This window comes from Leopardus geoffroyi, chromosome C3 (genome assembly GCF_018350155.1).
Source record: "Leopardus geoffroyi isolate Oge1 chromosome C3, O.geoffroyi_Oge1_pat1.0, whole genome shotgun sequence".
Taxonomy (NCBI): domain Eukaryota; kingdom Metazoa; phylum Chordata; class Mammalia; order Carnivora; family Felidae; genus Leopardus; species Leopardus geoffroyi.
In genome coordinates, this window is record NC_059338.1 from 114,654,112 (window position 1) to 114,668,165 (window position 14,054).

Here is a 14,054-nt window from a genome sequence, read left to right on the forward strand (position 1 = left end):
TTTGCTCCTCTGTGAAGGTCTCTTTGACATCTTCTTCCACTTCTATCTCAAGGTTCTACCCTCTGGATGTCAGTAGGACATTGTTCTATTGACAACGTTACATTTACTTGTATCATAGTAACTCCTGATGAAGTGTCTCCCACTTATAAGTAGAGACCTTGCCCTACTAACCAGATTGAGCACTTAATAGGCACACTACAGGCTGGATAGATAAAACTACTCTTATGAAATCATCCAGGCGGCACTTAAAAGTCTATGATGCTGGGGCGCCTGGGTGGCGCAGTCGGTTAGGCGTCCGACTTCAGCCAGGTCACGATCTCGCGGTCCGTGAGTTCGAGCCCCGCATCAGGCTCTGGGCTGATGGCTCAGAGCCTGGAGCCTGTTTCCGATTCTGTGTCTCCCTCTCTCTCTGCCCCTCCCCCGTTCATGCTCTGTCTCTCTCTGTCCCAAAAATGAATAAACGTTGAAAAAAAAAAATTTAAAAGTCTATGATGCAATGTTTTCCTGCCAAATACGATTGTGAAAAGAACTTTGGTTTTTTTTTTTTTAATTAAAAATCCTTTTTACTTCAAAATTATTTAGAAATCGGAGACTTGATGAAGCTCCAGGGATACTGTCATGAAGTAGTATAATTTGTAAAATTAAATGAGTTTTCAAGGTAGATTTTACACATGTTAATTAATACCATTTAAGGAATGCCTGATTTAACGAGAGACTATTGCACATACAAAAGCATTGTAACAAATTAGAGTAATATAAAATTGATTCCAAAAATATGAACACAATTATCATTTGACCATGCTTATCCAAAAGCAGTGGCATTCAATCATTTATTTATGCAACAGAATAAAGAAAATAACTTTCAGCTTTCGAATTAATTAATATAATCACTTCTAGCAAATGTAGGCATTACTATAGCAAATTAAATTTATACCAGAAAGGGAAAAAATAGGTACATCATTTAGTGGGTTAAATATAAAATAAGAACAAAATAAGCTCACTCTTGAACAGACACATGAGTCTATAGATACTACGTATACCTGACGTTTTAGTAAAATTTGCAAACACTGAAAAGTACTACCTGTTCAGTTACCACCACAGTTATGCTTCAGAAAGCAGAGAACATGATCTCTCAATAGGACATACTTTCCATGTTACCACTCGACCCTAACAAAATGACCCTATTCCTTAGCTCAAAGATTCAGGGGCCTGCTTTTCATCTGAAGTGACAGATTTGAAGATAAAACTGTATCTCTTAGGTAGAGCATTTGTTCATTAAACTTGAGGTTCTGGGTTGTGATAAGAGCCCAGGGGCGGCTTGAGAACTCACATAAGGACAGAACCACAAAAATTGGAGGACTTAACTCCCATTTCTAAGTGTGATCGCTTCTGGGAAGTTAGGAAAAGAGGAATGTCTTAAAAAGGTTACTTACTGTGGTCACTTCTTTTTCCTGGGTCATTCATATTTCTTCTCTCTTACTTAAAAACAAAGTATAAATTTCCACTGACAGGTCTTCAGTCCCTAGAAGAGTAGTTTCCAAAATGGCGTGCACAAAACAAGCCACAATGGTAGGAAAAGACAACATGACAGCATCTTCTTAAGTATATTTTATCTCATCCTCTTTAATTTAAACATTATATTTTCAAATATTTTCATATTTTGATAGGTTTGTAATAATTGTGTATATTCTGTCACAATATGATGTGCATTTTTCTAAAAAAATAAATATATGTTGGAGTATGTCACGATAGAATATTTTTACATAGGCTACATGATCCCAAAGTTTGGGAAGGATAGCACAATATAAATCACTTGGGTCCAGAAAAACATAATAGGGCCCCTATTTATATTTGTTTTTAATCTATAAATAAGAGATCCACTAAGTTTTACTATATTCCATATGTGGCTATCAGTGGAGCCGTCCCTTGATCCCTCTCCTTAGTCATTTGATTCAGAAGGTCAAGTTTCCCATCTGCTATACTAGATATTCTTAGTAAGGTTGGGGGAGACTGTGCTTGCTTTTAAAACATACTGCAACATACTACAGTCTTGGTAGGTACCAATAAGCTGGTTGATAGATCATATTATTTAATTAATTAAACAAATCCTCACAAAAATAGACAAGTGGCTTCTTCCCAAAAGTGCAAGGTGAAAACAAGAAACCGAAACACTTGCTAGTTTTCCAAGTACAAGCAAAATTAAGAAACTGACAGAGTTAACACTCCTTTACCCCTAGCATGATCGATCTTACCATCTGCTCCATAGCAAGGTATAGACAATGGCCACCTAAGCAGATTTGACAAGAAGAGATTCAGGTATTCCAACTTATTGACAGGACTACTTAATGTATGTCCTAACTCCATGACACTAATGAGAAACTCTGCCTAAATTTACATTTCACCCTGAGATACTATCTATCTTTTGCATCCTCACTGTATTTTTTTCTAATTTATAAATTATATGTTTCAAAATGTACATAATTATATACATGTGTAAAGAAATATGTATAAATGAGTGGTTATAATTACATAAGTAGTATGCATCAATATTTATTTATTATTGGGAATGGATGCCTAAAAATTCTTAATACGGACGCATAAATAAAAATTTGGACACTACAATTCTAGAGAACATAAAACTTAAAAAAAATAGATTAAATAATTTTCTTTAAAGAACTATTATATCAATTAGTTACCTTCATAAACTACATAGCTATATGAATTATGGAATATTCTACAGTGCTCTAGCAAGTATCCTTTTGGCTTAGACTGGAATGACGCTCATTTACTTTTGCCACCCTGTTGCTCTGTAGGATTGAATAAGTCCTCTAGAGATCCAACTTGTGTGCACTGAAACCTACAAAGAACCTAGTAATGATGACAATGTGAGTATAACATAGTCCTTGACCTCCAAGAACTGACAGTCAAGTGTTTATTAACAGGAAAAACATAATTAAGAGAATCTTGAGGGGCGTGTGGGTGGCTCAGCAGGTTAAGTGTCCAACTTCAGCTCAGGTCGTGATCTCATGGTTTGTGAGTTCGAGCCCCGCATCAGGCTCTGTGTTGACAGCTCAGGGCCTGGAACCTGCTTCGGATTCTGAACCTCCCTCTTTCTCTGCCCCTCCCCCACTCGTGTTCTGTCTGTCTGTCTCTGTCTCTCTCAAAAATAAATAAAACACTTTAAAAAAGAGAGAATCTTGAAACATTAAAATTTTTAAACATTATTTTACATGTTAAGGGAATTTTTAAAGTAAGATAAAAAGAATAAAGTGGAATTAAGTTGCCAGACTGCAGTTGATGACTTTTAACTTTTCATCCTTATAAAAACAGAAATTAAAAAAGATATCTAACTTCTTATTTCACATGAAATTAGTAAAGATTAACAAGATATTACATAGATTTTGTTCTTTCTTAAAACACACACATACATACACACACACACACACAAAACTCCAAGACTGTAAGCTTTTACAACCAAGTACTCAACTTGTAAAAGATGATGACACAATGAATGCTACTTCAGAAAAAAAATTGTTTTTAAATGGCCCAGAAACTGAAATGAATTCAAAAACTGTACCATTAAAGACCAGAATTTTGCCATTAAAGTGAATGCTTTTTTTTAATTCAAAAGGTTATTTGTGAAGAGCTCACTCTGTTTAAACAAATTCTAAATTTTTATTTTCTTCAGTGACAGAGCGTTTGTTCAACAAACTAGCAAAAGGGCATGATAAAAATCTCACTAATATTTCCCAAATGTGTAGACTTTCTAGACACTATTTGGGTTACCAAATCCTTTGTGGCCCGCCCAAAACTCAGTTCCCCATGGTCATAAATCATTTCCGTTTTGAGTGTAGGTATTTTTCACTTCTACACAGCCACTCTACTCTAGTGGGAAACTTTTCGTAATGTTTCCAGTGTGTGTTTTGATTCTGCGTTATGTGCATATGTAACATGGGGCATGAAGTACTATTAGGAAAAATGAAATGATGACATTCTCTTATAGCAACAATCTTTTCTTAAAGTACTGGCAATTAGTACCAAAGATTACATCAGCTTCATAAAATTCAGACAGTTAAAGAAAAGCACAATATACAATGAGCCACATTACTGAAGGAGCCAGTCATAAGTTAGGGAGAGCAGTTAACTCTTTATGATTTAAAGTTTGAGTGTTCCTTAGTGAAACATTCTTATTCCCACTTTCTTAGCCTCCTTCTTTATTTAGAAAACTCAGAGTTGGTTACTTTACTACTTATTAGCCCCTTTTGGAGAGAGGAGGGAAAGAAAAGTAAAGGAAGCAAAATTCAGACCAGTAAAAGTATCTATTGGCATTTCTCATAAAAAAAAAAAAAAAAAAAAAAAAAAAAAAAAGCAGAGTAAGAAAAGATGCTGAAATAGTGTGCTAAATGGCGATTTGAATTTTATCTCATTGCTCATGACCCAGTTCCTATTGTCTCAAATAACAGAAATCGAGCTTTCGAGGTTAGTTACGTAACGTGATTATGGAGGAGAAGCTTTATGTTAGTCACAATATACATGTGCGCTAGCCTCGAACACCATTCAAGATGACAGCATAACGCAGAGGAGATCAAGTAAAGATGAGGGACCAAATTTGGAGCCTAAGACAGAACCCAGAAGAAAACTATCTCTAACGCTAAGTAATAACTATGTTTCAAGGGCAGAATCCCTGGCTTTGTCTGTCTCTACTGTTGAATATAGAATTCCCACCCTGACTGGAAGAAGATCCAGTTCCTGACACCAACAGTACCAACTGCTGCCTCTTAATTCTTTCATCATGACTCTACCGTCAAGCAGACATAAAATAAACATGGCAAATACTTTTGTCTTAGCGTTCTGTGAGGACTGAACCCCCCATGCTCCATCATCTTCCTTGCTTCGTTTTCCTTCATGGCCCTTAATACCAGCGGCTGTACTCAGTTGTTTTGTTGTTGTAGCTGTTCTTCATAGTCTATCTTTCCCTCTAAAATGTAAGCTTCAGAAGGTTAAGGATGTTTGTCTTTGTATTCACTGCTGTATGCCCTGCTCCTGCTAAAAGACCCAGCACATAATAGGTGCTAAATAAATACCTGTCAAATGAATGACTGATTGGCCCTGGTGTCCACTTCTCTGCCTATGAGCCCAGAGAGTTACTCGGGTCCCACTGACATCGCAGGTGTCATCAAAGTGCCTTCACTACAGTTACAGTCTGCAGAGATTTAGCCGACAGGCAACAGTGGGTGGGAAAGTCCCCCACTTCCTGCTGCCCTAAATTTCAATAAAAGGGTATGAGGAAACGGAGGAGGAAAAAGATTCCCCCAGAAGCTGCAAGTGTCTGCTTACTCTTGATCTAGTCTTCTCTGGTCTTAGTGTAAAAGAGTTGCCTACTGGAGAAGTGAATGGACCTTGATAAAGGGCTGCTGGTCCAAACTCAACACTGAAGGCTCACGATGATGTCTTGGCTCCCCACTGCCATCTCCTCCAGTGCAACACGTCAAGGACACCACGGGTTGATGTCCACTCAGGGGTGCTGTTTCACACTGCTCACCAAGCTAGGGGCACTGCCCCCTAAGCTGCTAAAGCCACAGCTTCCCTCAAAAGACACCACGGTTGTCACATGCCACTTTGTCTAACCATTGACATGGGTACTGTCTCATTTAATTCTCACAACACTCCTAAGTGTTACTATCGATGTCAGCCAAGGAAATCCAGGTCTGGAGAGGCTGGTTGGACGTGGGAGTTAAGAGTGCTTCGTCTCTCACCACCCCTCCGCTCACATGCCGAACTTCGGTCGAAATTACTTACAGCCTCCACGGCTAAGGTCTGTTATTCTTTCCATTTTGCTGAGGGAAGTCAAGTCCCACGAAGCAAATGACTTGCCCAGTACAGCACAGTGGCAGGGTGGGAGAGCTGAGACCCCAGACCCACACTCTTAATCACTTCACCACAATGCTTCCTTACGTGTCCTCACACAGAAGCTAGCAAAACGAATACAACACGTACTCGCATAACGTTTTAACACTGTCAGCCTTTTGTGCACACATTACCCCATTCCATTGGAACAACTTCTCCGACAGTCATTATGTTGGGCCGGGATGAAAAACATATAAAATAACGAGGCAGGAAGCCCCAGACTTCACATTTCATAGAACAAACAGAAAAAGCAGCTGAGGTAACCATTACTGTTTTCCTCTTTCAGTACGAACTGGTAGAGAGGTAGGAGATCATAGCGGAGCAAATGGAAAACTTCTCCAATCCCTATTTGGCCTCTGCCTTCTAGTCGCTTCGCGTTCATAGTTGGCCAATTTGCCTCCTGAGTTCCAGATAAAGTGTAATTTAATTAGGAAACTTCCATATATACACTGTATCTCTGCATCACATTATACTAGGCTAAATCTAGGCTATACCAACTGCTGATGTGTTCTTCAAAAGTGCCTTTATACTTGCTGTTTTGCTTTAGAAATACTCTCGGTATAAAAAGTACCTGACTTTTCATGGACCAGGTGCTAAAATTGGTGGTCAGGGTTTATTCTTATAGTCACAACCCTAAGATTCACCTTTCGGAGAAGCACCGTCAGAAAAAGTTCATGCTACCCTAAGTATAGTTCAATCAAGGCTAGAAAAAGTCTTAAAAATGCCCATTATTTCCATAATTATAATTCTTCCCCTACTAGGAAGAGGGGTCAAAATGTGCTAAAAATCTTGGCTGGGCAGTTGGAGCCCACCCGCCGAAGCATAGAGCACTGAGCCAGCACGCTGCTTGGTTGTCTTCCCCATGTGTGCGTCTGTGCAGAAATGCAATTGTGTCATTATCAACAGATACTAGCTTAGCAAATGATTTTGGTATCGATTTCCCATGGTCTGGGCAGAAAGACAGTCGCTCTAGGGCAGACAGGGTCTAGTCCACTGCAGAGATCCTTGTGATGGCCACAAAAATGTGTAGCTGGTCCTGAACTCTAGGGTTACCAATTAGGCTATAGTGAGGCTTCTGGAATTGGTCTCATGGATACTGAATGTCTAACAGAAGAGGGTGCGTGGACTCTAAGGAGAGCACCCATGTAACTAAGCTGTTGGGCTAGGGTATCAAAGAGCAAGGAGATAGACATTTCACTTCTAAAGAATCAGATCTTGTTTTAAAATCACTGGTGAAGTGTCTGTTGTGATGGGGTTTTGTGTTGTTGTTGTTGTTGTTGTTGTTGTTGCTGTTGTTGCATAGGGGATGACCATACGGCGCCTGCTTACATTCCCACCCTTGAACCCTGCACTACAGCCTTTTCTACTTGTAATTCCAGAGCAAACCAGGCTCCCTTTGTTCCCTGACCTTTGCACGTGCTAGTTTCTGTATATGGACTGTTCTTTTCCACCCCTCACTGTACTCTGAGTCGGGTTAATTCATCCTACAGGTCTTGGCTTTGAGATCATTTCTTTCAGAAAGCCTTTTCAGGACCATGTTAACCCTACACCGAGACTGGAAGGAAATGACTTACACTGTGTCTTCTAATTGTGTGTTCGCTTGTCTCTTTCCATCTGAGAGCTCTAATTGAGGGATCATGTCAGATTTGCCATTACCTTCCCAGAGCCTAACACAGTAACTAGCACACAGTAATAATTCAACAAATAAATGGATAAAAGGAAAGAAAACTTAACCGATCATAGCATGCCTCATTCTTGCTTGGGACACGAAGACTTTTTTTTAAGTTTATTTATTTATTTTGAGAGAGGGAGAAACAGAGAGAGCAGTACGAAATGAGGAGGGGCAGAGAGAGAGGGAGAGAGAGAACACCAAGCAGTCTCCATGCTGTCAGCACACACAGCCTGACACAGGGCTCGATCCCACAAACGGTAAGATCATGACCTAGGCCGAAATCAAGAGTAAGACACTTAACCAACTGAGCCACGCTGGCAGCTCCACACAAAGACTTTTGCTAAAACAAATAGGGAAAGAAGTCAGTTGATGAGCTCCATGTGGCTGAGCAGAGATCTATCTATCTTTTGAAGTCTAAACTCAGAACAATAAGGCTGAGACCTCCCAGTGGTTAGATCAGTAATGACACCAGAAACAATCAGTCTGGAGTAAATCACAGTGAGAAGCCTAACTAGGAAATGCAAGTTGGAAAAACAGAACTGGATTTAGGGACAAAGGATGAATTCATACTAACATAAAAAATAAATAACTAAATAACTTTGGGCTCATTTTTAAGAGCTTTACTGACAAGAGAAATACACCATAATAAATATTTTGCAATAATACACATATCATCCAAATACATTTGTATAAATATATTTATTCCTAAATTAACTGAGATTAGCTGATATATATAATATATATATAATTTTAGTCCCTTATCAAAAAATTTCTTTGTTAGCCCTATAAAATGCCATGTGGATATGACCACATTAGAGTGTTAATAAGAATGATCCAGGGGCGCCTGGGTGGCGCAGTCGGTTAAGCGTCCGACTTCAGCCAGGTCACGATCTCGCGGTCCGTGAGTTCGAGCCCCGCGTCGGGCTCTGGGCTGATGGCTCAGAGCCTGGAGCCTGTTTCCGATTCTGTGTCTCCCTCTCTCTCTGCCCCTCCCCCATTCATGCTCTGTCTCTCTCTGTCCCAAAAATAAATAAACGTTGAAAAAAAAAAATAATTAAAAATAAATAAATAAATAAATAAATAAAAAAGAATGATCCAATCCAAGTATATTCAGCAGATGATAACTTTCTTGTGTGCCAGTTTCTATGCCAAGTTCTATGTAGACATTTCATTCAATCCTACTGACAGCTCTCTGTAATATGGGTCTAACTATGACTTAGAAGTTAAATAATTTCCCCTAAGTCATTCAGTTGCTAAGTGGTAGAAATGTGATTCAGATTTAAATGTGTGTGATCCAAATTGTCAGATTTCATTATTATTTTATGGCTGAGTAACATTCCATTGTATATATTGTACTTCTGAAACTAACATGACAGTGTGTGTTAATTGGACTGGAATTTTAAAAAAGAAATAAATTCCACAAAGTAAAGATAGATAGATAGATAGATCTGATCCAAAGCCCATGCTCTTAATCACTGCATCATACTATCTCTATGAAAACTGGCATATGGGTCCCTATTTATATTAAACATTTAGTTAAACCAGGTAAGCACGTTCTACTACATGGCATCAATATTTATGTGAAGCAAGCCTTATATGCACCGACCATAGTCATTGAACTTACAGTGGTCAAGGTCAATGTTATCTGGCTCAGAGTTATGAGCCAAAAAAAATAAGTGGCAAAAGTTACCTTCTGGCTAAATAAGAGAGATGATTCATTTTGTTTTGATGGCTGCTTTGACAGAAAATCCAGATTCATGAAAGTAAATTGATGCAAATCATACTCATACACATTAAAAACTCGAGAGGTTACCTTAAGGGAAATCAACTTCTAATAATAACAGAGAATTTTCTGTTAGTGTCTCTCAAAAAAGGTACGCTAAGTTCCCAATTCAATTTAATATTCCTTTCAAGGCATGCCTAAATTGACCATTCTCTGATTGATTTCTAGGAAGATTTAAAATCTGAGTAACTACATCTCAATGTAAATATATTACACTTCTACTCAAGATGCTTATTTGGTTTTTCTTAGAACTGTTAAGTATCATCGGTGTCACTCGCTTCCTAAAAGTACTATTGACCACAAGAAATACTAGATACATATATTCAAATTCACTCCTTAGTTCACCAGTTAAATTTAGCAACTCTCTTGAGAAATGGCTAATATTAGATTTCCAGTTACCAGATGCTCTTTCGTTTCTTATGATGCTATCATTTTTGAGTTCTAACTGGTTACCAAAGAAGATTCGTGATTAGCTGCATACTTGTGATCTCACGAGTTTTCTACTTCTTTCTGCTCTCTCCATAGCTCTAAGATGAGTTAATTTCATGGAACATTATTGAACGCAATCAGATAGAAGGATCCTTATGGGGAAAGGATTAATAATAATACCTCCTCCTATTTATATGTCAAGCCATCAAAGTCAAAAATCATTCTCATCAAAGAATACAAATTGACTACTTAAGTAGCATGCGCTGTCTCATGTAACTCATAAGCTTATAAACCAAGGTTCCCTGGAGATTATATTCAACAACCAATAATACACAGTATTTTAAAAACTTTATGAATCTATCAGCTATCTTTATACAAGCCTCCTAAAGAGTAGGTATAAGTAATAGGCTAACAGTGAATAGAACAAATTCATTAACTCATAAATAGAACAAATTTAAATATCCTTTTTTTAAAAATGGTGTATAAAGTGTCACAATAATGTTTATGTAGTTTTGTACAGGACCATAGTGCTATCAGCAGTACTACCTTGGTCTTGGAATATTGGTAGAGGCACTTATAACCTTTTTCTCTTCAACTCAAGGGCAATGTCCCAAAGAGCCTTAGGAAGGATTCTTGCCTGTTAAGGAGTTCACAGAATCCTACAAAGCCAGGTTGATTTGATGACAAATGCCTCAGGTGGTGACGACTCCCCTAGTTAAAGTTAACCCTTTGAACTTGCCTACCAGTGGAAACATGGTTTCTTGGCAGTTCCTGGGACACCAACAGGGGTGCATCTTCTCCCAGAATACACCAACAAATCTACTCCCAGGGGTCCCTGTTGCCAAGAGTAGCCATGGCCTTTATTTCATGGTCCTATACTCTTCAGTGACCTCTCACCCAAGATTGGCAATACACAAAGTGCTGAGACACCTGCTATGTAACGAAAGATAATTTATTGGGCCATGCCCTCCAACTTTCTGGTCTGATATTAAGCTTCAAACTTCAACAAGTCCATACAGATCCCTCTCTCTATACTTAGAACACAAAATATCAATATGAGCCATGTACCTCACACATATCACAGAGCTACTATATTGTCTCGAAAATGCAATCCCTCCCCCGCCCCGACCAAACTGCAATTCCCCTGACATTATCAAACCCTCTCCTAAGTAGCAAAAAATGTGCCCATACAAAATCTGACAAGAGCTCTACAAGCAAATGTGTATACAGCCATGCACTGGCCCGTGTTCTTGCTTCACCTAATTCTCTTCAACAGTAACATATCATCTCCACTGGAGAGCAGGAAACGTACCTGACTTGTTCATCATTCTATGCGCATTGTTTAACAAAGTGCAGGTCCTGTGGATGCGATCAATGAGTAAATTTGATGGCTTTCCAGAACTTCTACTGCCACCGCTGCCTCTATGACAATGAACCTTGAAGGATGAGAGTGAAGTTGCTGAGGTCACCAAAGTCCAAGTAAGGGCAACAGAAATGAATCACAAAAGTCTCCTGACTGTGGGTGAAGGCAACATTTGCTTTCTTTGCACACCAATGTAGCTGTTCACAGGTGAGAGGTTGCCAAAACAATACCTGAATCTGTAGGTCTCCCACCCTGTACTGCCCTCCACCACCCGTACTGCTCAGAAATGGTCTAGCAAACTACTCTCCTGAAGCTCTCTTGCTGTGTCATAGTGCTTGACTGAGTGCCCACTGTAAGTCAAATGTTCCCTGCAAGAAAGCTTGCCAGGGCACCACCAGTTTTCACAAAATTTGTACCTTTCCAATGTCTTATTCGTAGAGAGATGGTAGACATTTGTAGGAATGAGGCACTTAGACATCTGCGTTTTGTTAAGTTAAGCTGGTCAGATTCTGAAACTTAGGCACTGTCAGCACATGCTCCTATAAAAGAGTGCCAGTCTGAACATCTAATATTTTTAGCCCAGCTTAGCATATATTAAATAAATGGATGAATGAATAAATGAACGAGTGACGGAATTACAGAATGAGAGGGCCAGTGTGACCAAAAACTAGGAAAAAATCCTTTCCTGTTCTTCTCTCTGCCTTCTGTCAATCTTTATTTCGTATTTCTGCCTTGTAACCTCTTTATAACATCCCCCAAACTAGCCTTCAGAAAGTCCCAAATTATCTCCCCAAAACTTGTAAATGCCAAGCTTTGGTAATACCATCTACCATTTATCTTCCCAGGAAATGGAAGAATCCCCCAGGGCCATATATCCGCATACTCATGACAGAGGGGCAAACCTTCCAGGAGATCAATCCATATATCTGACTGCTTTGTAAGGGATTTACTAAGTGCAAAACAAATCATTCTTGGCGCCTGACTTTTGAAACATTTCCCTTTGTGTTTAGAAAGTGCAGTCACCCGGTCACTTGCATTCTGAGATGTGAAGTTTTGCAGATGGTTTAGTGTGTGCTCACTAAGATGGTCTTCCCCATTAACTCCTCAGCTCTCAACGCATGCTGTTTCCAAGTCTGTTCTGGGCGATAATCTCATGGCCTAGCAATAGCCTAAAAGAATTAGTATTAGGTGCTTGGTTTAGCACTAAAAGATTTAGAAATATATTAACAGAAGTTCTACTAAAATGGCCCATCTGTGGATCCTGAGTATACAGGCTTTAAGGAAAACACACACACACACACACACACACACACACACACACACACACAGTAAAAGAGCAGTGTTTGCAAAAGAGAAAGGAAGTTTCAGGAAGTGTCTTCTGCATAGTATACTCTCTTGGACTTTGTGTTCCTATGCTGTTTTGAGTTCCTTGAGAGCTCAAGCCTCCAAATTAAAAATTGGAGGCCAGTATTTTTATTGGGAGTACTCTCAGAACTGATAAAAGAATGAGGAAAGCAGGATTTGGTAGCAAAAAAAGTTACAGAAAAAAAAAGTTGGAACCAAGATCTCAGCCAGTCCCCCAAAGAACTCAGCAGCTGGATAGGCCTTCAGATTTGTCTCCAATGAGGCAAAAGGGTAAGGTCATTTTACCCTTGCATCACCCCCTCACTGAATGTGTGCTGCCCCTAGAGAGAGACGACAGTGTTAGGGAAGGCAGTCATCTTTGGCAGAGGGCGATTGCTAGGAAGTGACTCAGCTAAGAGTAAACTAGGCTAATTAGGCCACGTCTTGATCTCCTATGTTGGCATATGAGCTATGCCAACGCTCCCGGCAGCTGAGGGGATGAGAGCCTTGTTCCTGAAGGGAGAATCTGGGCAACACTCCACAGGGTCCGCTACATCTGCTGTATCTACAGTTAGAAATACGGGAACATAATAGCCAATTGAAAAGTATACCCTTCACTTTTTAAATATCGTAATGGTATTCTTCCAAAATATGACATGAGGAGAACATTATCAGAAGAAAACTGGCATCCTTGAAGATGTCACAGCTATTGATTTGAACTTTTTAGAAAGTCTTAGCCTAAGCAGCAAATTCCAGATATGAGCTACCAAGCTATCACTGGAGAAAGAAAGCTTTTTTAATCATTGTTTACATACTAATAATGATCATCTCTAGTTTTTCAACATTTCTTCAATCTGAGAAAAGTGTGTATAAATGAACCACAAAGGTACATAAATGGTTTCACCAACTCCTGGTGTTCCTTCAGGAAGATCAGCCCATGGACTCACATTTCATACATAGAGAAGCAAAATCCCTTAGAGGTGCTTTTAGCAATAGGGATGGAAAATGTATCTGGCAGAATTACTTGTCTCACCATAGGAAGCCAGAATTAAAACCCAGGACTCATCAAAGTTTGCAGGATTAAGGCACTTAGCTAGCATTTTTTGATTGAGTTGGCCAGATTTTGAAATTAATACACGAAATACATAATGTTAAAACTGCTAGCACACTGAATCCCTCGGAAGTGTCCATTTATGTTATAAAGTTTAACGTTATATATGTAATACGGTGCATCACAGAGATATACGACACTTACCATAAAAAATGACACTAATTTACTTCTGAAGAGAAAGTTATAGCATCAGCTGTGTCCGTGCCCATATCCCAATTCAATGTCATGCTTTAAAAGATATTTACTGGGGCACCTGGGTGGCTCACTCGGTTAAGCGTCCGACTTCAGCTCAGGTCACCATCTCGCGGTCCGTGGGTTCGAGCTCCGCGTCTGGCTCTGGGCTGATGGCTCAGAGCCTGGAGCCTGCTTCCGATTCTGTGTCTCCCTCTCTCTCTGCCCCTCCCCCGTTCATGCTCTGTCTCTCTCTGTCTCAAAAATAAATAAA

At 39.4% G+C, this 14,054-nt stretch overlaps 1 long non-coding RNA gene across 1 annotated transcript; it reads right to left on the reverse strand.

Annotated features, from left to right (window-relative positions):
• Positions 1-494: 494 nt before the first annotated feature.
• Positions 495-13,855, reverse strand: LOC123587029. Its single transcript, XR_006707100.1, has 3 exons — positions 13,754-13,855; positions 11,104-11,227; positions 495-1,522 (listed from the first exon to the last, which is right to left on the reverse strand). It is a non-coding gene; the product is annotated as an uncharacterized LOC123587029 (long non-coding RNA).
• Positions 13,856-14,054: the final 199 nt, after the last annotated feature.